The 24,310-nt window shown below is 43.3% G+C and overlaps 1 long non-coding RNA gene across 1 annotated transcript in view; it reads left to right on the top strand.

The window, feature by feature from the left end:
* LOC143785700 (uncharacterized) overlaps window positions 1-24,310 on the top strand; it is a 53,877-nt gene that overhangs the window by 5,762 nt on the left and 23,805 nt on the right. The window contains exon 2 of the long non-coding RNA XR_013218053.1: window positions 1,953-2,035. This is a non-coding gene — a long non-coding RNA (uncharacterized LOC143785700). The remainder of the gene's footprint in view (window positions 1-1,952; window positions 2,036-24,310) is intronic.

Raw genomic sequence — 24,310 nt, 5'->3', positions numbered from 1 at the left:
CCTGCTGCCACTTACAGAGACTGTGAGGAGAGTCGTTCCGGGTGCCCGTTGGTCACCACGGAGTGAGGTGTGAAACGTTTCGGGCAGGTGAGTACTATGATCGTGCTGCCAGAGAGAGATTGGGTGCAACACCCTGCCGGAGAAGCAGCGCGCCAGTGGTTGTCAGTGCTTCAGTCTCAGTAGGAACAGGCAGCGCACATCATAGAGAGAAGAGAGCAGCGCGCAGCATAGAGAGAAGAGTGCAGCGTGCAGCATAGAGAGAAGAGTGCAGCGCGCCCAGTAGCTGACAGAGATCAAGGTGCCATGTGCTTCATGACCGTGAGTACACCGCACGTGCCGCAAAGAGAGAACCGAGTACTGGATAGACTTGCGCAACCCACCTTACCAGCTCATACTTTCCCGCTCACGGGAGACCATGACTTCAGCTGTGTATATTTGCAGAGCCACGTTGCGCTCGTATAGGACTGTGGCCCGTACCCTTGTCAGCCACTGCAGTACATAGACTAGGCTCAGCGGAAGGTACCGGAGACCAACTGCTGCTGCCAGAAGACGGGGCAGTGATGCCCATAGGACCCCATAGGAAAAGAAACCGCGTCAGCCGTTGCCGATGCCATTGACTTCCCAGCAGGAGTCACAGTTTGTGGAACTTCTGATACAAGTGTTTCACAAGAACTGGCGTTAATTGATCCTTTCTTTTTGAACTCTGCATATATTTTGCAAATTGAACCGTTTGTTCCCCTGTTTAACCCATTGCCCCCTGCGTGGAATATTCCCCTGTTATTAAACTTGTTAACCCTTGCTCTGCCTCCGATCTGTTACTGCATCCCACAACCTGCTCACGTGTACATACTTTGGTATTGTCCAAACCCTGCTGACAGCAATAGACTATGTAGGGACACACCTATTTGACAACAGAAATGCTTACACTCATTTGCCAGTTAATTCATACATTTCTAGGATGAATAAGAGTGGAACGGCACAATGTAAGAAAAGATGTTCCAGAATTGATCTTTCATGGAGAAAACAAGTATTTATGAAAATAGACATGTCTCTGCTGTGTGCTGTGTGCAGGGCTCACACAAATAACTGCAAAATGTGTGTAAAATAATTTGGCTACATGATAAAGATAGGCTCAGAGCATCATTTGGCTTTAGTTTCAAAGACACGTTTACATTATCCTAGGAACGTTGCCAAGTTTGAGGATTTTGCCCCCTCAATGACCACCTTCCAGATCCCTTGCTTTGCCTCTCCATAATGTAACTTACAATTATTAATCAAACTCTGGAAGTAGTCCAAGCGCACAGCCAGCTGTAGTTAAGGTTTCTGCATATTCTAAATGTTTTGTGTATTTAATAATCAAACCACAGGGGACTGGGGAACAAGTAAAGGTCTAGATAAGCCAAAGATGTCTGTTTCCACATGAGTAATGTTTAGATCTCAGAGCTTATGTTAAAAAAAAACACCTTTCCAATTAGACTGAATACTATGTAAAGATGTATAATCTGACTCCTAGAACAGAAATGGATAAAACCACGTATTATAAAACATCTCCCTTACCCAATTCACACTTTGTATGGAATAAAGATTTAGTTTTACAATCTAACAGCAATTGAAAACCAAGAATTTACTATATAGGACACAAATCTTAGTCATCAATGATAAAGAAGGCATTTGTAAACTATTGTAAATTCTCATATTTTTTTGTAGGTTACATTTTGTAGGAAAACTATAGGACACAATACATTTTTAAGGATGTTACTTTTTGTAGGAAATTAACACAACCAACAATAAAGGAGGGCCTCTGCCCTTGAATGACACATGATACATTGGGTAAGAAATCTTCATTTTGCTTTGGAAGGCAGGAAAGTAAAAGTCAATCTATAAAAATGTCTATAATAATACTGGCCTATCTCGTTATGACGTGTATTCAATATTTTTTGTGCCATACACAGATGGATATGTTATCACTAACCTCAGTGAGCAAGAAAAAGTGAGCCAAGATGGTACTGATGACTGTACCAGACAGTGAGCCATGGTAATAAACTTTATGGATAACATACAATAGATTGAAAGATTTTAACTGGCGTGTGAGGATGTGACCACATGAAATGTGCGATGGGGCAGCGGGAGCACCTTTACTATACCCTGTACTATTATGTTTGTCCTACTACCATTATTATATTGTACTGTACATGCACCCTATTAAGCAGCACTTTATACTATATGCACTATTTTGTACTTAGGCTGGTTTCACACTTGCGTTTTGATCTGCAGCGTTTTAGCGCTAAAAAACGCATGCGTTTTTTTTTCTATACTTAACATTAAAAAACGCATGCGTTTTTTAGCGTGCGTTTTCGGCAACGCATGCGTTTTTTGACGCGTGCATTCATTTGCAGAAATGCAACATGTAGTAATTTCTAGCGGCGTTTTTTTGCCGCAAAAAACGCATGCGTTTATTTGCGGCAAAAAAATGCATTGCTGTCTATGTAAACGCATGCGTTTTTAAGCACATGCGTTTGCTTGCGTTAAAAACGCATGCGTTTTTATAGAAAAACACAAGAAAAAACAAGAAAAAACAAGAAAACCCTAACCCTAACCCTAAACACAAGAAAAAACAAGAAAACCCTAACCCTAACCCTAAACACAAGAAAAAACAAGAAAACCCTAAACCTAACCCTAACCCTAGGGTTACTAGGGATCCTAACCCTAACCCTAACCCTTAGGTTAGGATCCCTAGTAACCCTAGGGATCCTAAACCTAACCCTAACCCTAGGGATCCTAACCCTAACCCTTAGGGTTAGGGTTACGATCCTAACCCTTAGGGTTAGGGTTAGGGTTAGGATCCCTAGGGTTAGGGTTAGGGTTAGGATCCCTAGGGTTAGGGTTAGGGTTAGGATCCCTAGGGTTAGGGTTAGGGTTAGGGTTAGGATCCCTAGGGTTAGGGTTAGAGTTAGGGGTAGGGTTAGGGTTAGGGTTAGAATCCCTAGGGTTCATAGGGATCCTAACCCTAACCCTAACCCTAGCTATTTCTGTTTTTAGTGGGTTTTCTAGTTGATTTTGATGATTGGCAGCTGTCACACACTTCTCAGCATGCGTTTAAAAACCGCAAACGCAGGAAAAACGCATGTAAACGCCGCAAAACGCCGCGTTTTTTTTTCTGCATTTAAAAACGCATGCATCTAAAAAACGCTGCTTTTGCCACGTTTACATGCGTTTTTTCACCACATGCGTTTTTTTTTAAAACGCTGCAGATCAAAACGCAAGTGTGAAACCAGCCTTAGATTAATGTTCAACCTACACGTATTCCAGTATGATGGACATATAATAGGATTTTAAACAGAGCAAAATAAGTAACATGCTCTCCTGCAACTAATATATGGCATTTCAGCCTCTGATATTACATTTGTATATTCTATATGGTTTCTTTTTTTAATATTTACTAAATAAAGATCAAAATATGTTTTATACGGTACTTATACTCTTTCTTCCACAAAGAGTTTCAAACATAAACAATGCCAGAGTCTGGAGTCATCAGAATATCAGTTGCAGGGTGTGAGAATTAATTTTATGAATACTTCCTATAGTCCTTTACTGCTGGCAGTGGGTGTGATGTCAGTACTAGTGTTGAGCGATACCGTCCGATACTTGAAAGTATCGGTATCGGATAGTATCGGCCGATACCTGTTATGAACTGTACTTTTGGGCTCCCTCTTTTGGTCACTCGCGGTATGGCTCTTGATTCTCTTTCCTCAGTTTGGTAGTCACCTGTTCGTTAAGACTCTGGGTGTTTCTATTTAAACTTCCTGGAATCTTAGTTCAGTGCCTGGCACCCATGTAATCAGTCCTAGTCTGTTTGCTCTTGTCTGCTGGTCCTGATTTTTGCAACATAAGCTAAGTCCTGCTTTCTTGTTTTTTGTTTGTTTATATTACACTGTTTTTTGTCCAGCTTGTTCATAATGTGATTCCTGATTTTGCTGGAAGCTCTTGGGGTGCTGATATTCTCCCCCCGTGCCGTTAGTCGGTACGGGGGTTCTTGGATACTCAGCGTGGATATTTTTGCAGGGTTTTTCGCTGACCACATAAGTCCTCTTTCGATATTTCTGCTATTATTTAGTGGGCCTCTCTTTGCTGAATCTAGTTCATACTTACGTTTGTCCCTTCCTCTTACCTCACCGTTATTATTTGTTGGGGCTTGTATCTACTTTGGGGTATTTCTCTGGAGGCAAGCGAGGTCTGTATTTTCTCTGAAAGGGTTAGTTAGATCTCCGGCTGGCGCAAGACGTCTAGAACCAACGTAGGCACGTTCCCCGGCTGCTATTATTTGTGGGCTAGGATCAGGTATGTGGTCAGCTCAGTTACCACCTCCCTAAGAGCTAGTTGTTATGTTTGCAGACTTTTGCTTAAGACCCTGAGATCCTTTTGCCATTAGGATCACAACAGATACCCGAAAAGTATCGGATATCGCCGATACCGATACTCAATACCAATACAAGTCAATGGGACACCAAGTATTGGAAGGTATCCTGATGGTTCCCAGGGTCTGAAGGAGAGGAAACTCTCTTTCAGGCCCTGGGATCCATATTACTGTGTAAAATAAAGAATTAAAATAAAAAATATTGATATACTCACCTCTCCGGATGAGGAGTTTAGGGCCTGAGAATGACGTCACGGCTTGTGATTGGTCACGTGGCGGTCACATGAGCGGCACGCGACCAATCAGAAGCCGTGACATCATGGAAGGCCCTAAACGCGCTCATTTTAAGCAAAGAAGGCTGCCGGTTACCAGCGGTGATGTCCAGGGGCCTCCGGAGAGGTGAGTATATCAATATTTTTTATTTTAATTCTTTATTTTACACAGTAATATGGATCCGATACCGATTCCCGATACCACAAAAGTATCGGATCTCGGTATCGGAATTCCGATACCGCAAGTATCGGCCGATACCCGATACTTGCGGTATCGGAATGCTCAACACTAGTCAGTACCCTTTGATGTACAGTTGATCTCTCCTGAACCTGTAATTGCCCTCGCTGATAAATTTTCAGGAGAGAAAGACCAGTTTTTAGGGTATTCAGTGAGAGCTGGAGGTCATTTTTTACCCTGCATTCCCTGTTGTCATGGGATGAGTTCCAGTGAGTGGGAATAATCATGTCCTTACTGCAGGGGGGCCCTCAGACCTGGGAATTTTGCTTGTCCCCACAAGCGCCAGAACGGTCTTTGGTTGACGCCTTGTTTGACAGTTTAGGTCTCATCCAAGATGAACCCAACAGGATCCAGGTCGCAGAGGCTAAGATCATGAACCTAGCACAGGGGGGTCGCACAGCTGAGGACTACTGCACTGAGTTCTAGCAGTGGTCCACTGAAGTTCTGTGGAATGATGAAGCTCTCAGGTGCCAGTTCCACAAAGGCCTTTCCGAAATTCTTAAGGATGCTCTGGTCCTTCAAAATGCACCTTGTTCTCTGGGGGAGCCATGATCAAGGCACCATACAAATTGACTGCAGAATCCATAAGAGCAGGTGCATTTACCGGAGGTGGAGCCAATGGAAGTTAGAGTTGCCAGTCTTCATGTTAAGGAGTAAACAATGTAGGCAAGATGTTGGACTCTTTTTATTACAATTTTGTGCATTTGACACTTTAATAAGAATTATTTCACTGTCTTTGATACCTCTATCGCTCTGTTGTGGATCTTTGGTTAAACCAATATTCCTGATGGTCATTGGATCTATTGACATCTGTCTGCTCCATAACTTAGTGTGACTTTATAGGTTTTCATGTTTTTGGCTTAGAGGTATGCCCTCTGCTGGCCGAGAGGGCATTTTCTGTTTAGGTGTAAGATGTTGGACTCTGTCTGTACTGTGGTCTCTCTGGGCATTTTCTCAAGGATTGCCCAAATTGTCAAACCATCGGGAGAACTTCGGGGTCTGGGTAACAGCCCAGGAGGTCACCCAGACTCTCAGGTACCTTTTTCTTCATCTGAATAAAGTACTGATAAATGTGGAGTTATCCTTCAAGAGCCAGAAGTTATAAACATTGATGCTTATTGACTGTGGGTCTGCTGCTAACTTTATTGATTTGAGACTTGTTCTGAAGATAGGATTAGGGACAATTAATTTAGAAAGACCCATTCAAATTTTCGCCCTTGACAGGACACCGTTAGCGCAGAATTTAGACAAAAGGGCAACGGTGGATTTCACGCTCCAAGTGGGAGCACTCCACTCTGAATTCATCTCTTGTTTTGGATAGTTTACCCGCTGAGTTGATTCTAGGGCATATACATGGTGGCATATTCACAAACCAGTTATTGATTGATGTCAAAAGGAGATTGCTAAATGGAGCCCCAATTGTTACAGGAAATGTCTGAAATCTGTACAAATATGCTCCGCTAGTCTGACAGGTCAGCTGGGGTACCTGAAAGACTTTGGAGATGTGTTCTTGGAAAAAGAGGAGAAGATACTACCTCCCCATAACCTTTATGATTGTGCTATTAATCTTGTCCCTAATGCCAAATTACCTAAAGCACACCTTTACAATTTGTCTGGGCCTAAAAAGTTGAAATCCCAAAAACTTTGTCTGGGCCATGAAAGAGTATGTTAAATTAAGTTACAGAAGGCTCATATCCATCCTTCCTCCTCCCCTGTAGCTGCCAGATTGCTCTTTGTAAACAAGAAAAATGTGGGTCTCCGTCTTTGCCTCGATTTCCAAGAACCAAACAAAATCACAGTTAAAAATAATTACCCGCTTCCTCTCATCCTTGACCTACATATTCAGCTTCTGGGGACCAGAGCGTTTTCCAAACTTGATCTTAGAGGGACTTACAATTTGATACGCTTCTGCAAGGATGATGAGTGGAAGACAGCGTTCTTAACGTCTGAGGGTCTATTTGAAAATCTTGTCATGCCGATTGGATTACCCAATGTACCGGCTGTTTTTCAAAATTTTACGAATTATATTTTCACTGATTACATTGGAAGATATGTTGTGATTTATCTAGATGATATTATAATTTTCTCACACGATTTGGACTTTCACCAGGAACATGTGCATATTATATTATGAAGGTTGAGGAAGAACTCTTTGTGAAATTAGAAAAATGTGTTTTTTTCTGTTCAGAAAATGTCATTATTGGAGTTAATTTTGTCAGCAGAAGGGTTTAAGATGGACCCTGGGAAAGTGGGTCCAGGCCATAATTGATTGGGTTCAACCTCAAGATCTTAAAGCTTTGCAATGTTTTCTGAGATTCACCAACTATTGTAGGAAATATATCAAGGGTTTTCCTCAGATTGCAAAACCTCTCATTGACGTTACACGTAAGAGGGCGAATCTCAAGATTTCAGGGCTTTCGAAAAATTAAAAGAATATTTCATGCCTGTTCCCATGGGGTAGGACAGGTTTTGGTAAGCAATATAAGTATGATGTGTGTTGATAAGAGGAAAATGTAATGCATAGTGTAGTATAGTGACCTATGTTGTAGGTAGGGGGCGCTGTATGAGCTTCCCAGAGTGTGCATAGAGGCATATGGAGGCCATAAGAATGCATGATAATCGCAGATATAAGTGTGGTGGTGAGTCAAAGTCCGGCATTATGGTGAATGGCCGGTGTGTGTGTTGCAGAGGGTGCCACTCTGCACTGTCAGCCTGAAGCAATGGTGTTCTGGGACCTGTAGTCCTACATGTGAATGGTGTTGTTTAGCTAGGGAGGCTGGCAGCGCTAGTTCTGAGAGATGGGAGGGTCAGACTAGCCAAACACACTCCCATCTAGGGGAGTGGTTAGTTCCATATAATGTGACTGAGGTCTGGTCACATGGGCTCTGAGTGTGGACCTGAATGGTCTGTGCTGGAAGGTCCTGGAGAGCCCCACGTGTTGGGAGTGTCGGCTCCCTGAAGAGCACATGGCGGGGCTCTGGACCTCGCACAGACCAGACTGTGGAACGGATGGAGATCCGTGTTGTACTGACCGGGGTCAGAGTGAGAATGTCTGAAGGATACCTCTGCGGAAGAGAGGTATCCGAGAACCTGTGCGGCAATGGCAGGTAACGAATGGAGATTCGTGTTATGCTGACCGGGGTCAGAGACGAACTGTGGTAAAGTTGAATATGTCCAGATACTGTTCAAGCTGTTACTAAGTTCCTGTGGATGTGGTTTATGTTGTGCGAAATAAACCTAAGAGACTGTGTTTTTGATAGAAAACCGTGCCTGAGTGCATTAATCCCGTGCCAAGCGAGTGTTCCCCAAGACACGTAGTAGGCGCTATGTTACAATAGCAAATAGTGTAAGATAAGTGATACAGTTGTGCTCAAAAGTTTACATTCCCTGCAGAATTTTTACTTTCTTGGCTTTTTTTCTGGGAATATGAATGATAACACCAAAACTTTTTTTCCACTCATGGTTAGTGGTTGGGTGAAGCCATTTATTGTCTAACTACTGTGTTTTCTCTTTTTAAATCATAATGACAACCCAATGTTTCTGGAAACCAAGAGCCGGATAGCCCAGTAATTTTATTCATAATTTTATTAATTCTATTAATTCTAAAATTGATAAATTAAAATTTTATTACAATTATTATTCCATTTTTTTACCTTTTTAAATTATTCATTTTTGTTTTTATTTTATACTTTTTTAATAAATCATGTTTATATATAAATAACTTTCCTTTATTATTATTCTTTCTTCTTCTTTTCTTGTCCATCGGTGAAATTAGCTCAACAGGTAAGACAAGCTGTGGGGATTTCTATCCTTGGTTTTTTTCAGCGTGGGTTCTCCTCCAGTATTGCCAAAACACTTTTTTTTTCTCTCCCTCCATTCTCTCTTTTTTCTTTAATATGTGGTCTGGTCATGTTGTGGCAGTATTTCTCTCCTGTATGTGGTATTATTCGATCACTATGTGGTAGTAATATGTGGTCCGGCCATGTTGTGGCGGTATTTCTCCCTTGTATGTGGTATTATTCAGTCATTATGTGGTGGTATTATGTGGTCTGTCCATGGCGTGGCGGTATTTCTCCCTTGTTTGTGGTATTATTGTTCATATTAAAAAAATGTATGTGACTCATTCCCTTAAAGAAAAATAAATAGAACCATACCTAAAAATAGTACAGGATATTTTAACAAATGTTTAATAGGTTATAGTAGGGCCCTGCCAAAAGTCTGCTAGAGTCTACCTTGTTGTGGTGGCAGCTTAAGAAATCTTTTGGCCAAAACAGAACCTGCTGGCTTTGTATGTGATCTGTGGTCTATGGGAAATGTGAATGTGTGATTGATGAGGATGTAGTGCAGAAGTGGAGATTTCCCAAGATTAGGCGGTGGGACTGTTGAATGTTCAAGGGGTAGAGGCAGAGCTAGGGTGGAGCCTGGGCGTAGTCTCCAGGCGGCTCGAAAAATGTTGCCACTATGTGGCCCTGAAATTCCTAGTGGCAGCCCTGATCGGGTGACAGAGGTTTTTGAAACACCTTTAACACTTCCAACCTCTGCTGCTTTAACTGCAACTGAAACTGTCAAATCAGTCACTACAGATTTAGGGCACTTTTACGTGGCGATATTTTGCATCGGTTTTTTATATCAGACGCCAGGAGTGAATTCAAAACACAGAAGAGGTTTCAGTGATTCCATTATTATTTTTCTCTGTTTGTTCCTCTCTGGTTTTTAGAGGACAAATATAATGTAAATTACTGCCCAAATACTCACTGTGTGAATGAGGCGAGGAAGCTGCTTGAAATCCTGTAATATAAGTCCGTCCTTATTCTGAGGATGAGTGCACACTCGCATGTGCTGTGCTGTAATGCTTGTCTTCTCTGATCCATCATACTCCCCAGAGTAAGGGCAACCCCTGGGGTAAAACTACAGCTGGCAAATGTCCAGACATCAGACTCAGTGATGTGTGATGGACCCCGACTTCCAAACAAACTGAATCAGACAAAAGCACAAAATAAATACACGAAGCGTTGCAATTAGGTGTCAAACATTCTCAACTTTATTTAAATTTACATGACACCAAAAATAGCACAAGCCCCAACTCACGAAAAGTCTCCAGCACTCAGGAGAGGAAAACCCCCTGTGGAGGAAACCTCTAGGGAACCAAGGCTGGAGGATCGTCCTTCCCTTTGGCTTAGAGAGTTAGTGTGATATAACAGATGGACTGGCAGAATTTTACAATTTTTATATTTTACCAGATTTAAAGAGAATGACATAACAAATATAGACTATAAATGTGATAAACCAGATGTGGGAGAGATCCGGCTGCGATATCTGTCACCACATCGGCGGCTAGACCCAATTTGCCTTATCTGATTCCCAGGTGGATGAATCATTTCTCCCTTACAGATCCAGGTCCAAGTCTCAAGAATTTGGACACTCGGTTACAAGGATTGGTCAATATGAACAACCCCTAATAGTATAAATACCACCTCTACCCATCCTCCTTCCCATCCCAACACAGCACCCATGAAAGTCATAGGTCTGTCCATGAACTAACAAAGGAGAGCAGCTCTTTGTAGAGGGTAACAGAAGGGGATCCTGCTCTGGGGACCGCCATGCTCTGTTACTTTCACATGCTCTGGACATGTCTAAAGAAGACATCCCCTTTCCCTGCTAGAACCTCCAAATTATACCAATGTCAGCATATTACACGGGGTGGATAAGCTCAACATCCTCAGGCGCATTAGTAATGGCGCTGATCGTGGCAGCAAGCCCTTCTGTTATGGAATCTTGTTTATCACACATGTTTATGACCTTTTAACAGTTGTCATGGTTACTACAGGGGCTATTACTGATACCGGGCTCAGGTATTAACCCTTTCATTATTGGAAATTCACCTTATCATTATGGCTTCCCTTAGGCACCATAAGAAATGCAGATTACAGATTAAACGTGCATGTGTTTCAGGAGGGTTTTTTACTTTTTAGATCCAGAGATTGGGCTTATATCTAGCATTTTACAAGGAAAAAGAAAGAGGAAATTACTTGCAAAATAATATTATAGGGAATTGCATTTCAGGCATTTTCTTTCTCAAAAGTATACATTTTCTATTGCTAGATTATTTATAACTCACAATGTAATGTTTTGTTAAAAAAGTATCCAGACATTTTTTAAATGCTGCCATAGCGTCTGCCATTACTTCTTATGGTCGGGCATTCCACAGTCTGACTGCTCTAACTGTAAAGAACCCTTTCTTATTTATCTGACAGAATTGACTTTTCTCCATGTGTAACAAATGTTCCATTGCCCTTTGTAAAGTCTTGGAAAGTGATGTCATGTGCCAGTGCTATACATTGACCACATATGTATTTATACCTATAATGTAACAATAGATTTTCCACCTTTAAACTGACTCTAAATTCCAAATATCTTTTTTAAAATGTGGAGCCAAAATTGGATCCAGTATCCAAGTTGTGGCCTTACAACGGATTTATAGAGGGCAGCAGAAAAAAGGCAGAGATGTTTACCTGCCCAGGCCCCCAAAACATGCACCATCAGGATGCAGTGGCCCCATGTAGTTAAGATGGCGGCAACACAGGTGCAGTAATACTGATGAGACAACCAATCTCAGCCTGCCAATCCATGGAGGGGGTGGTTGCTTGGTACATTAATGCACAACAGAGGTTTGTATGCGGTGCTGTACACATACAGGGGATGCACAGCATCTGGCTTACAGCCTATTAGTGACGCCCATATTATTAGATCAGGCGGGCTACCCCATGCTAACCAAATGCATCCCGTGAGAACAGACACCACAGCTTACAAGACCAAATGGTCCCAGCTGCACCCTGAAAAAATAAAGTGCAGAAAGCACATACAAAAATATGTGAGATATTAGTCGATATTTTGGCCAAGATATGCAAGCTCGCAACCCACGTCAAGGGTCCTAACGCTTGCGAGTCCTATCACTAAATAGCAAACCCACAAAAAAAGGACTTAAAAATACTCCAAAAATTCAAAAAACAGCAAAAAAAAGGATTTACAGAGGGGTAACAATACATTGAGATCACATGATTTTATTTATCTTTTTATACACTCTAAAATCTTGTTTGTTTTTGCAGCTGCTGATTCACATTGCGTACCGCTGCTCATCTTACTTGTAACCTCAATACCGAAGTCCTTCTCATGTTCTGTAATCTCTAATATATTTACATTTAAGATTACTCCTGTTGCAGTTCATTACTCTACATATATTAACATTAAACTTCATCTGTGTTTGCCCTTGCAGGGATCTTCTACAGATCCTTTTGTAATTTTATGTCAGACGTTAATAATCGACATATGCAGTTTGGAGAGTGCCTTGATCCATTGAAAAAGGTAGGAATATCCATCTGTTTTGGGATAAAAAAAATTTGAAAAAATGTTATTAGTAGAATTTAATAAAAACAGAACATTTTGGAAAAGGTCTCACGTTTTTTTCTATAATACTGGGAATGTTCTGTTTTTATTGAATTACAAATAAAATTGTTTTGATTTTTTTATCCAAAAAACAGTTGGATATCCCCATATTTTTGTAGCACTATTGCCGGCGCCCTTGCATGGTGTCCCATTCTCCTTCCATGCAGGGATGCTGGCTTACTCACCGCCCCGGCCCTTCCATGTGGTCCTTGGCATGCTTCCTGGTTGTGTGTTGCCGCAACTCCAGGCAGTGCATCTAGTGCGCACACTCATACTTCCCTGCTCTTAAATAGAGATGAGCATACATCGTCAGCTCCTCCTTATTTGGCAAGCTATAGCACTTACCAAAGAAGCTGCATTGGGAACCCAGATACCTGGAGAGCTCCCGATAACCAGCTGTTCGGCACCGCAGCTGCATGTGTTGTAGCTGTGTGACAGTCACAACACATGCATGGAGAGCCTGTGTGTTGTGACTGTCACACAGATGCAACACATGCAGCAGAGGCGCCGAAAAGCTGATTATTTGGAGCGCTCCAAGTATCTGGGTTCCCGATGCAGCTTCTTCGGTAAACACTATAGCTAGCTGAATATGGAGGGAGCCAATGATGTTTGCTCATCTCTACTCTTAAAGGGGAAGCATGCTCATTTTGCTGAATGCCCTTAGCCTGTTGCTGTTAGGCATTTAGCATAATAAGTTCACCTGCAAGATGGCTCCCAGTCAATAGCTGGGAAGCATCTTATATAAAAGACTTCCTGTTCCGTAGGGAGTCACCAAGTAATGAGTTGAGTCTTTAGGTAGTTGGTGTTCTACCAGTTCAGTTGTGAGGTCCCCTGGTCCTGATGCGGCCAGTGTGCTGAACCTGAATTCCTGCTCCTGATGTGGCCACTGCCTTGAACCTTATCACCTGGTCTTAGTGTGACTAGTGTCTGAACGTTGTTCCCTGGTCCAGGAGTGGTCAGTCCTGTTCCCAAAGTCCCCTGGTCCTGGAGTGGCCAGTCCTGTTTCTGAAGTCCCCTGGTCCCGGTGTGGCCAATCCTAGACCAGTGTGCCTGAACATAGCCCTAACCAATGTTAACGATCTTCACCAGCTACAGTATCGGGTTCTGCCTAGGAGTGGTACCTGGTGGATACCTGCTGCCCAGTCTGTCTCCACCATCGGGAGCTCCAGTGAACACCTGGTAGCCGCTTAGCTAAGCCCCTTCCTAGGCAGACCCGGCCCTGTGGAAGAGTGGGTCCACAAACTCATATGCGCCACCGTTGGGTGTAACACTTTTACCATTGCTACAACTGAGTATGAGTGGGTTTTCATCCAAGCTGAGGATTCACTGGCTACCTCAACTTGGAGGAGTTGGATCACTCTCTCTTATTTATTGTTTTGATCCATTACTTTTTGATTCAGAGCAGCTGAGAAGTTAAAATCATTTTTACTTAAAGGGAATCTGTCAGCAGTTTTGTGCTATTTCATCTGAGAACGATATAATGTAGGAAAATAGATCCTGAAGGCCACGATGTATCACTCAGTTTATTGGATTCTGACACAATCAGAGTTTTTAGATTTAGCAATACAGCAGAGCTGAGAAAGCTAACCCTGCCCACACCACATCTAACCCAGCCCACACCAGGCTCTCAGTGTACATAGCTATAGACAGTGAAGTGCTTATCACAAAAGGGGGTGAGGTCGAACCAGGACTCACAAGGCCAGCTAGTCACAACAATGTCAATCACAAGGTGATTAAAGCTTCAGTCTAAGTAAACAACAACACACAGCTGAGTTCAGTGTTTTAACCCCTACCTCATGGTGTCCTCAGATTACATAGCAAAAACTTGCTGACAGATTCCCTTTAATGCATACTTCTCTGCCGCTGTAGCCCACACTTTCCAGACAGACTATAAAAGGGAACCTGCCAGCCTGATTGTGCTGAGTAGCCTACAGACAGGGTCAGATCGGTGCCATTATACTGATTACAATGATACCTGGATGATGAAATCCGTCTTGTGGTTTTTGTTTAATCTTTATTTGTAGTTTTCAGTTAATAAGATTCTTGTACTCCGAGGCAGCCTGTGGGGGAGGGGGTCTTCATGTGGTGGTCTGCTTAGGTACTCATCTGTATGGCTTCTGACAGGTCACTGATCCCTCAGTGTCCTGCCCCCTATTTTATATACTGTATATCTTATTGTTTGGGAAAAAAATTACATTCATTCGGCAGATCGCCGATAGATGCTACCGCGCAGGCGTGGTCAGAGCCATCTTGGTGGAGATACATTTTTAACTCTAGAAAAATGGTACCGACGGTGGCGCCTGTGCAGTAGCATCTATCATGTTCCGGATTATGCTACTGCGCAGGCGTGGCTGGAGCCATTTTGAGGAAGACTTTTTTTTCTTTCTCCAGAAATTAATAATACTAAATAAAATAAAAATATGGTTCTTATAGATCCGGTCATGGTACAGCTGAGGCGCTGCTGCCGGCGCCTGCATGATGAATGTAATTTTTTTTTCTCATGTGGTGATGACAAGGTGATATCATAGTTAGTGGTTCAGGACCATTAATTTCCAAGCACAGGGATAACAAACACAACATCACAAAGTAATAATAATAATAATAATAATAATAACAACAACAAATCATTAGGTGTAAAGGAGGTTCTGATTGGGGTCTAAACCATGGACCCCCTTCCTACACAATGTATTTTTGAATTCTGACTGCCAGTGAAGTAACTGATATCTATGCACGACATGACAAAAGCTCCTTTTATGTTATACTTGTGGCATGTGCCATCTAGCACCTTCTAATGGTGGCATTACACCAAAATGATTTAAATAGAGACCTCTTAAAAAACAGGCAGTAACTGTATTATGTCTTTGATATGGCCCTTTATAAAAATACCAGGTCCACAACATTATTCATACTGTGTTTAATAAAAATATACCCATATTTAATTTTGTACTTGATGCATTTAAGGTGGAAAAACATGTACCGGTGTGATTGCAAGTTGGCAGGGTCAGAATATAAGAACATGTGGAAGCCAAGCATTGTGCCGTAAAGGGTTTTTGTAAGGTGGGACCAGAAAATCGAATTGCAAGCTGTTAATGTGCTCCTGTCCTGAGTTAGAGCAGTGAGGTGACTTGCCAAGAAGAGTGGTGCCCAGAATATCTAACAGGGCGGTTATTCACAGTAGAGAATTGCCGCCAATGCCATGAACTTGTTCTAGACTTCTGGTACACTTGATGGAGTCAGTGTTCCTAGAATATGAATGACCCTAGCTATTGCATGTGTTTTTGGACCACTTACTAGCGATATTCATTATTATGGTATGGTTTACACTAAGATGCCCTGAATTGTGAGAGTAACCTGCTTGCCCAACAACTACTAATGGGAGATAAGATTATCGGCCAGAGTGAGTTACAGTAAGTACTGTATTATGAGACTTTTCCTATTTCTATTAGAAACTACCAAGCTCTGTGCTTCAACACTGAGTGTAACTATCAAGTTTATGCTTGAAGTAAGAAACTTTAACCACCATGCAAGTTTTCTACTATATAAATGGTGTTCCAGGTAAACCTTGCTGTATATGGTGTCAGTCACTCTGGTATTCTTCAATGTGATGCTAAAGGTCCTAAGCTGCACATCTAAAACTTACCCTGTCACATAAGTGTTGGGCTCCTCTGTCCTTAAGATCTGTGCAACTTCTATCGTACCCAATATGGCTCCATCTTGATGTCAAAGATGACGGTTGCATACTAGTGTTGTGGAGTCGTGTGGTTTGTATTCTGACCAATAAAAAGTAAACAATAATTCAATCAGAGATGTAACTGAAGGTTACTGTTCGTGCTTCAAAGGAAATATACAAATCAATAATAATAGCTAACCTTTGGCACTCAATTATCACAGTCCGTTGTTGATTAAGCAAAATTAACAGCCGAAATATGAACAAAACATAAAAAAGTATCCCAACTTTTGGGCCTTTATGGCCTTTTTCATGGATTTTCTATAAAACAGAAACAAAAACAAAACCACTATCTCATGAATAATGAATACTAATGCTTAGTCAAGTATGTAACTCAAACATTTATAACAAAACTATAGAATCAAAAACCAATACATCTACAATCAGTAGAAACAGCTAATGTGAATTCACCTAGAAGAAAAAATAAAGAAAAGAAAAAGAAAAAAGTTTGGGGACAAACACAGGCCAATATGAAATTTAAAGCCAGTCATGTGTTCAAACAGAGGTATTTATCTCTAGCAATGGCACAGATAAAGGAATAATATTAATTTATATAATATATATATATAAAAATACATACATACTTATATGTATCTTCATGTAAGACCGTATCCATAACCCATTGGGGAGAGAGGTTAAAGGGAACCTGTCACCTCCCCCCCCCAGGCGTTTTTAACTAAAAGAGCCACCTTGTGCAGCACTAATGCTGCATTCTGTCAAGGTGGCTCTTTTAGTCCGGGTCCCTGTGAACGCTGAAATAATCGTTTTTAGAATTTGCCCCTCATACCTGCAGTTTGTCAGGGGGGCATGTCTTTTCCCCCCTGACACAAACACCTCCCAGCCGTCACTCAGGGCCTCCGTGCGCCGCCTCCATTTCCTTCCTGAACGTCCCCGGCGCCTGCTCTGTAAGTTACCATCATGTGATGGGAGTCGAAGGGCAGCACAAACTGCGCATGCCATAAAAAAAAACTTAGAGCGCAGGCGCCGGTGACATCAAGGAAGGAAGTGGAGCTGGCGCATGGAGGCCCTGAATGATGGCTGGGAGGCGTTTGTGTCAGGGGGGAAAAGACATGCCCCCCTGACCCGAACTAAAAGAGCCACCTTGACAGAATGCAGCATTAGTGCTGCACAAGGTGTCTCTTTTAGTTAAAAACGCCTGGGGTGACAGGCTCCCTTTAAGAGATAAGTCAGTCTTGAGTTGAAAAGTAAAAACATTTTAAAGGCAATAAACAACCATTTATACATAGACAGCATAATAACCAACATCTCTGCTGGACAAATATGGGTGTTGATCCCCAGGAGTGCCCCAACCAGAGCAAAAATAGTCACTTTTATAGTCATGGCAGATAAAGCCAGGATTGTTTTTGAAAAGTCAGGACTATGGGCAACTATGTGACTAGTTCGACCTGGTATACTGCGTATTAGTGTAGGGAGATAGCCTGGGCTAGTAATATCTCTCTCGTGTCAGGGCCGGAACTGTCGGGGATGTCACCATTGTTGCCGGGGGAAGCACTTTTTGACTGGAAGAGACCTTTGCACCTGACTTTAGGGGCGGGTCTGAGATAAAAGGGACGGGGCGCGTCAAGACGAGGTCTTTGGTGGGAAGACAGCATGTGTTACAGGAGAAGGTTGACTCCCTCTCCACAGACCGACTCCAATGAGCAGGCCTGCGTTGCACTTTTTTATCCCCCATGCATATAGACTGTGTACCTTCAGAGTCCATTACTCCTATTGCATCCGACGTTACTATTATAAACCGGACTGTACCGCTGACTGCTGCGACACAGTACCCTCCAGACAGTGCACGCTGAAGTAAGTAGCGTGACTGCAGCCTCCTCTCTGGGCCTTCGTTCATCAATCGCGGTGCCACAGACAACCACTCGTGCAGTTCCTTGTTCCAGGACCACAAGACTATGCGTGGAAAGGCCAGGATACATCGCTGCCGTAAAGAGACAGTGCTTCACCTTTCTCCGGGATCAGTTCAGAGACTTCTCACGTCACCTACGGCGCCATTGTGGGATTTTCCAGCCTCCTCCGTCCGGGAACCACAGACTGATAAGTTAACCCGTTATTTAAATCCATATTATTGCTTTATAATTGTATATGCTTTGTTCACCTATATTACTTCACTATCTCTCTCCCTGCGTGGAGTATTAACTGTTATAATAACTCTTTATTATTATTATTATTATTATTTATATAGCACCATTGATTCCATGATTCTGTACATGACAAGGAGTTACACACAAATAACAGATATCACTTACAGTAAGCAAACTGACAATTACAGACTGGTACAGAGGGGAGAGGACCCTGTCCTTGCGGGCTTATGCAGCGCCCCAGAGTCCTGGTCGTTGCAGTACTGATGCTCCGCTGCAAAGGGGAGTGATGGTACGCCTGATGGCACTGAAAGAGTTCACCTGACCAGGTATCACAGACACCAATACACTTCATAGTCTGGCCTCCAGGGGGAGCTAAGGGCGCTATGTATTAGGCCACTCCTCAAAATCTGGTAAAACTGGGGGTTAGATAGAAAGTTAGACAGAAAGCTGACTGGGTTGGAACCAAGCAACATGGCAGAGGGTGTTGCAGGGGAAGATTCAGGGGGGTCCCTGTCAGGGGTGGGATCCTGACAGAGGCCTAGCGAACAGGAAAGAACGTTAAGGAACCGCGCCTGCACTACATCGCGGCGGTATCTCAAGAAAGGACAAGAAGCGAGGTTTATTGTGGAGAGTGAGAAACGAGATCAAAGCAAAAAGGAGATAACACCAGTAGGAGTCGTGCTGTAAGATCGAGGCAACATCCTATTGAGGCGCGTAGCCGGTGGCCAGAACGGCGAGGAAGTATTAGACTCCGAGCAATGCTTCAAACAGAGGCAGGACAGTTGATTTTAGGTTGGCTGTCTCACCAAAATCACCTAAGAAGACATAGGGGGCAACTGTGGGAGAGGGGCGACGCTAGGGTCCCGGAAGAACTCCAGGCCTTCCCGTCATACGGGTGCATCCTATCCATATCATCTGGGGGACGGAGAAGAACTTCAGAACAGACATAAGTTGTGGGAAATAACATCAGAAACAGACACAACAGTTGTGAGGACTATCCCGTGGTGCTCAGCAGGGAAGTACTACAACACACAGGCGCTAGAAGGTAGGCACGGATTTCCACCTGCAAAGGGAACTCTGGAGGTGCCATCGGACCGGCCGGTCTCTTGCAGCCCTGTTAACCGTACTCTGGATTGAGGACCTTGAAGCCTTCAGTAAAGAGGTAAAGAGACTGCAACCCTGTGTCCTCGTTATTCATCGCGACTTGCACCACGCACCACCACTTACAACTTTCATTGGACGCCCCTTAGCAGGGTCACGGACCGGGCCAGGCACCGTGACCACCCCAGAACTGAGACAGAGAGGCCCGGTGCCGAGTGTCCTGCGGCCCTGCGTCTGGGGGCGCTCCACTTACATTCTACAGGATGGTGGGGAAGGAGACAATAGGTTGGGGGGTTGCAGCAGCTCTGGTGTTGGTGAGGCGGTAGCTCTGGTAGTGATGAGGAGGCAGCAGGGTCAGTGCAGGCTGTAAGCTTTCCTGAAGAGGTGGGTTTTCAGGTTCCGTCTGAAGGATCTGAATGTGGTTGATAGTCAGATGTGTTGGGGCAAAGAATTCCAGAGGATAGGGGATAAAAAACTCGTTAACTCGTCACTGCATCCCGTGTACCTTCTAGAACCTTACACTAGCACTGCAAAAAGTATTAGAGCAAATATAAAAGGAGGCAAATATTTCTTGAGCAATTATCACATCGTTAACTGCACAGAACCGCTTGTGAAGTGTGTAATAATTTTGTGACAAGATGCTAATTGTGTAAAAGCTCACAATAAGAATCTGGCAGGGTGCATTGTGATACTGAATGATGTTTTGTGAAAGAATAAAACATAATTACCCCATATTTCTCAATGTATATGCAGTCACAATGTTACTTTAGAAGATAAGTGTTTTTGTATGGACTTTAGAGCAGGGTTATTATTGCAGATTTTCCCTGAGGATTTGAGTCCCCGGCGCCTTTAATCAGTCTCCATTCAAGCACTCCATTAATTGCAGCAGTTTGAAAATCCTTCCACGTTCACAGCTGCAGAATAATTAGAGGGAAGGGTTTCACCCCAGTCTATGAATTAGAGCAGAGCTGTATTTACACAACACGCAGACACACACACACTTCTTGTCCTTTTCTTTCAGCATCATAAGGTTGTCACTTGATGTTATTGCCTCTCCAAATACCAGAGAAGGCAACGTTTTACAATATCAGTTTATTCGCATCTAGGGCATAACGAGAATCATGGGAAACAAGTAGTCGAAGGTTAAAAGACTGAGTTAAGTGTCTAATGTGTAGCTATGTTTAAAGGGGTTAGAGACTTTTCAGTTAAATTTGTAAAATACTATGGACCCTAGCCATCAAAGTTCTTGAATTATGGTGCAAATCACTTCAAAAAGTAGAAAAATTTAGTTTTGTCCAGCTCCCCCTAAATGGGTGGGAATGAGGTGGGGAGGAACACAGGAGTGACACCACAGCTCATCTAATTAATGACGAGCTGTGGCATACTTTATACCAGAAATCTATCCATTGCAAATGGTGAAGATAACTTGCACACACTGGAAGTGTCGGCTCTACAGGCTAGAAGCCTTGACTGTGTCTATTACACCTTATTTAAATGATATAATATATAATGTTTAATAAACTTAACACATGAGTTGAATCAACCCTTTTTTCTCCCTCCACTCTGAAAGCCCCAATATATGTAGATGAAATACATGAATGCTCAGTCAAGCAATTATGTTTAAGGGGAAGTCACTGCCCAAACGATTTATATGTATTTATATGTAGCTCTTTCAAACACAAGTCCAGCAATAGCTTTATCTAGACAGGCCGTTCCCCCACTACTGAGAAATCAGTATTTGAACCAATAAACAGGCTGAAGAAACATGGATCTGAAGCCTCTGTCACTCCAGTTCTATTCCCCACTCAGCTGTCATGTCGGACGCTATTCACACTAGGGCGTCCGACAGACAGCGGTAATTCCACATTCGTCCACTATACGCTCAGTGGCGCCGGCTAGACTTTATCCAGGTTGTCCGGGGTTAATCTAGCTTGTAATCGGGTTGGAGGCTGGGTCACGCCCGTGGCCTTTAAATAGTCATTCTGGACTGGGCGTCGCCGATTATAGCTTGTGTCTTGTGCCTGGTGATCTTGGTCTGGAGTGGTGGTCTAGGAGAAGAAATATCGTATCTGGTGGTGTATTATCCTTTGTCATATTTCTCCTTCCTATATTTGTATTTGTTTTGCCCTGTGCACATTATAGTATCTTCCTGTGTATCTGCGGCGTGGTGCGTTTTTAGTTTTCCCTGTCTGTGCTTTCTGTAGGGGTTGGTGTGTGGTCTAATCACTGGGTGGCGGGTGGAGGTTTCAGCATAGGACTGAAACAGGAGTCAGGGTCAGGCCTGGCGGCCCAGACAAGCGCACCATCAGTGTAAATTCTGGGAGAGGGACAGACAGGGTTTTCCCTAGTCTGAGGGATATCGCAGGGGCCCGGGTAATCAGCTGTAGTCTACCCAGTACCCGCATGACATTATAATCAGCCAAAATAAATTTTGGATGCCATGGATCCCATGACTTCCATAACCCGCCAGTTGGAGGCGCTGTCCTTACAGGTCACTGAGTTGAAGGGGGCAGTTCAGCAACAGGGTCTTGTAGTATCTAATGTGCAAGCTGAAAATGCAGCTAGAGTTGCAGAGCCAAAGGTTCCTTTACCTGAGAGGTTTGCTGGGGAATGCAGTAAATTTGTTGTTTTTCGTGAAGCTTGCAAATTATATTTTTGTTTGCGTCCGGTTTCCTCAGGCAATGAGGCTCAGCGTGTGGGCCTGGTATTGTCTTTACTGAACGGAGACCCCCAAGCATTGGCATTTTCATTACCATCTGATTCAGCTGCATTTAACTCAGTGGAGTTTTTTTTTCTGCTCTTGGGCTCATATATGATGATCCTGACAGATTGGCTCTAGCAGAATCTAAAATACGCACTCTCCACCAGGGGGAGCGAATGGCGGAGGATTACTGTTCTGAATTTCACACAATGGACACACAATGGACACACAATGGAATGACCCGGCGCTGCGGAGTCAGTTTGTACATGGGGTTTTGAGAAGGGTTAAACAAGCCCTCCTGATGTATGAGACTCCTGCTTCTCTACAGTCTGCCATGAGTCTTGTTGTTCGCATTGATCGCCGTTTGCGTCAGGGGGTGCAAGAGACACCGCCTATGGGGGAGGGCGTAGGTGCACGTGAGGTTGCTGCAGGTGAGCCCACAGAGCCTATGCAAATCGCAGGGGTGTTACATCATTGAGCCCCCTCGCTCAGGAAGCAGGGAGCCTGTTTTTGCTGTGGTAAAAAAGGGCATTATGTTACTGCTTGTCCTCTGTTTTCTAAGAAAAGCGCAACGGCGGAAAACTACTAAGCTCAGAGGGTGTGGAGGAGGCCAATCTGAGCTTATGCATATCCTCCATGGTGGCCTCTCAATGTATGCTTCCTGCCAGAGTTATGGTCGCTGGCAGAGAGCTGCCAATCACTGTTTTTGTGGATAGTGGGTCGGCCACTAATCTCATTGATGAGGAGTTTGCACGTACGGCCAGGTTCACGGTCGAAAAACTGCCTCATCCTATCCGGGTGGTCACCATCAATGCTACTCCACTCCCACAGGGGGATAATACTGAGTTTGTGACTGAGGTTAAACTCCACATTGGAGTCCTACATTCTGAGCAAGTTACATGTAGGTGTCAGGACTCTGAACATTTTTTACCTTTTGTGCATTACTGCCCTTTTCCAACATGGCGTCTTTGGTCTCATGTGCACTTGTCTTCCTGCTATAAAACTCCACCCCAGCCTTCAGTCTGTGCTAGATTATTCTGCTTTGCATCCAGCTCCTGATTACTCCCTGGTCTTGCACCTGCACCTGCTCCTGTGAACCTGTGTTGGAGATCCTGCCACTCTGCTCTGAGTTCCTGCTGCATACACCAGTGTTCAGTAATCCTCCTTCATCTGCTGCTCGTGTTACTTCCATCTGCATTTGCTGGACATGTAAGCTGTTTGCTGCTCTGCAAAACCTGAGACTATTAACCAGGCCTCCCTGGTTGAGCTAAGATATGATTTGAACTGCCTTATAGCATATCTATCTGTGTCTGGACTAAGTCAAGGATCTATTTGTGTCAAGTTTCCTCAAGAATAGCTGTGATTCATAGACTTTCTGTTTGTTTGCATCTACCTCTGAAGTTTCCTATTGACTGCTAAGCTGCATTTATTATTTGCACCAAGTGTTGTGGACTTGAGTTTCTCTCTGCACTCGTTTGAATCACCGTGTGATAATATAAACTTTACCACTTATAAAACTGTGTCCTGTTGTCTTGTTCCATGCAAAGAGTCTCCTGAATTATCCCCTATAATTATTACAGGATAATCTAGCCATAAAAAAAAGGAGACTGCTGGAACAATGACTGCAGAGAGCAGATTAGAGCAGGTGTTTTCCATAATTAGATCACTGCAGAAAGATGTGGAAGGTCTGCAAAAGAAGTTTGGAAGCTTTGAACTCAAGCAACAAGTGTTTGGACAGACTTTGCAGGACTTGAACAACCGCATGGCAGCCCAGGAAAACAAACTTGCTGGCATAGAGTCCCAGTATGGACGGGCTTTTCAGGACATAAGCACGCAAATAGCTGCACAAGTGACTTTACCCTCTGGGCAACCGCCACCAGCTAGCCCACCTAAGTTGCCCCCATTCAGATTTAATTGTGATCGCGACAAATTTCGTGGCTTTGTGAATCAATGTATGCTATATTTTGATGTGCATGCTGACCGTTTTCCTAATGATAGATCCAAAGTATTGTGTGTAATAATGCTACTGATCTCACGAGCGCTCGCCTGGGTGAATCCGATGATTGAGTCTCGTGACCCACGGTTAAATGACTTGGATGATTTCTTGGCCGCTATGGCATTAATGTTTGATGACCCTAATCGCTGTGCAACCGCTGAATCTGCTTTGTTGTCTTTACGCCAGGCTAAACGTTCTGTTATTGAGTATGCCACTAAATTCAGGAGATTGGCGGTAGATACCAATTGAGACAGTTATGCACAATTGCCTATTTTTAAAAGGGGTCTGTCTAGTATTATAAAAGATGAACTAGCTC

The sequence above is a fragment of the Ranitomeya variabilis genome, chromosome 7, assembly GCF_051348905.1.
Source record: "Ranitomeya variabilis isolate aRanVar5 chromosome 7, aRanVar5.hap1, whole genome shotgun sequence".
Classification (NCBI taxonomy): Eukaryota; Metazoa; Chordata; class Amphibia; order Anura; family Dendrobatidae; genus Ranitomeya; species Ranitomeya variabilis.
This window is presented reverse-complemented; position numbering and strand designations above follow the sequence as displayed.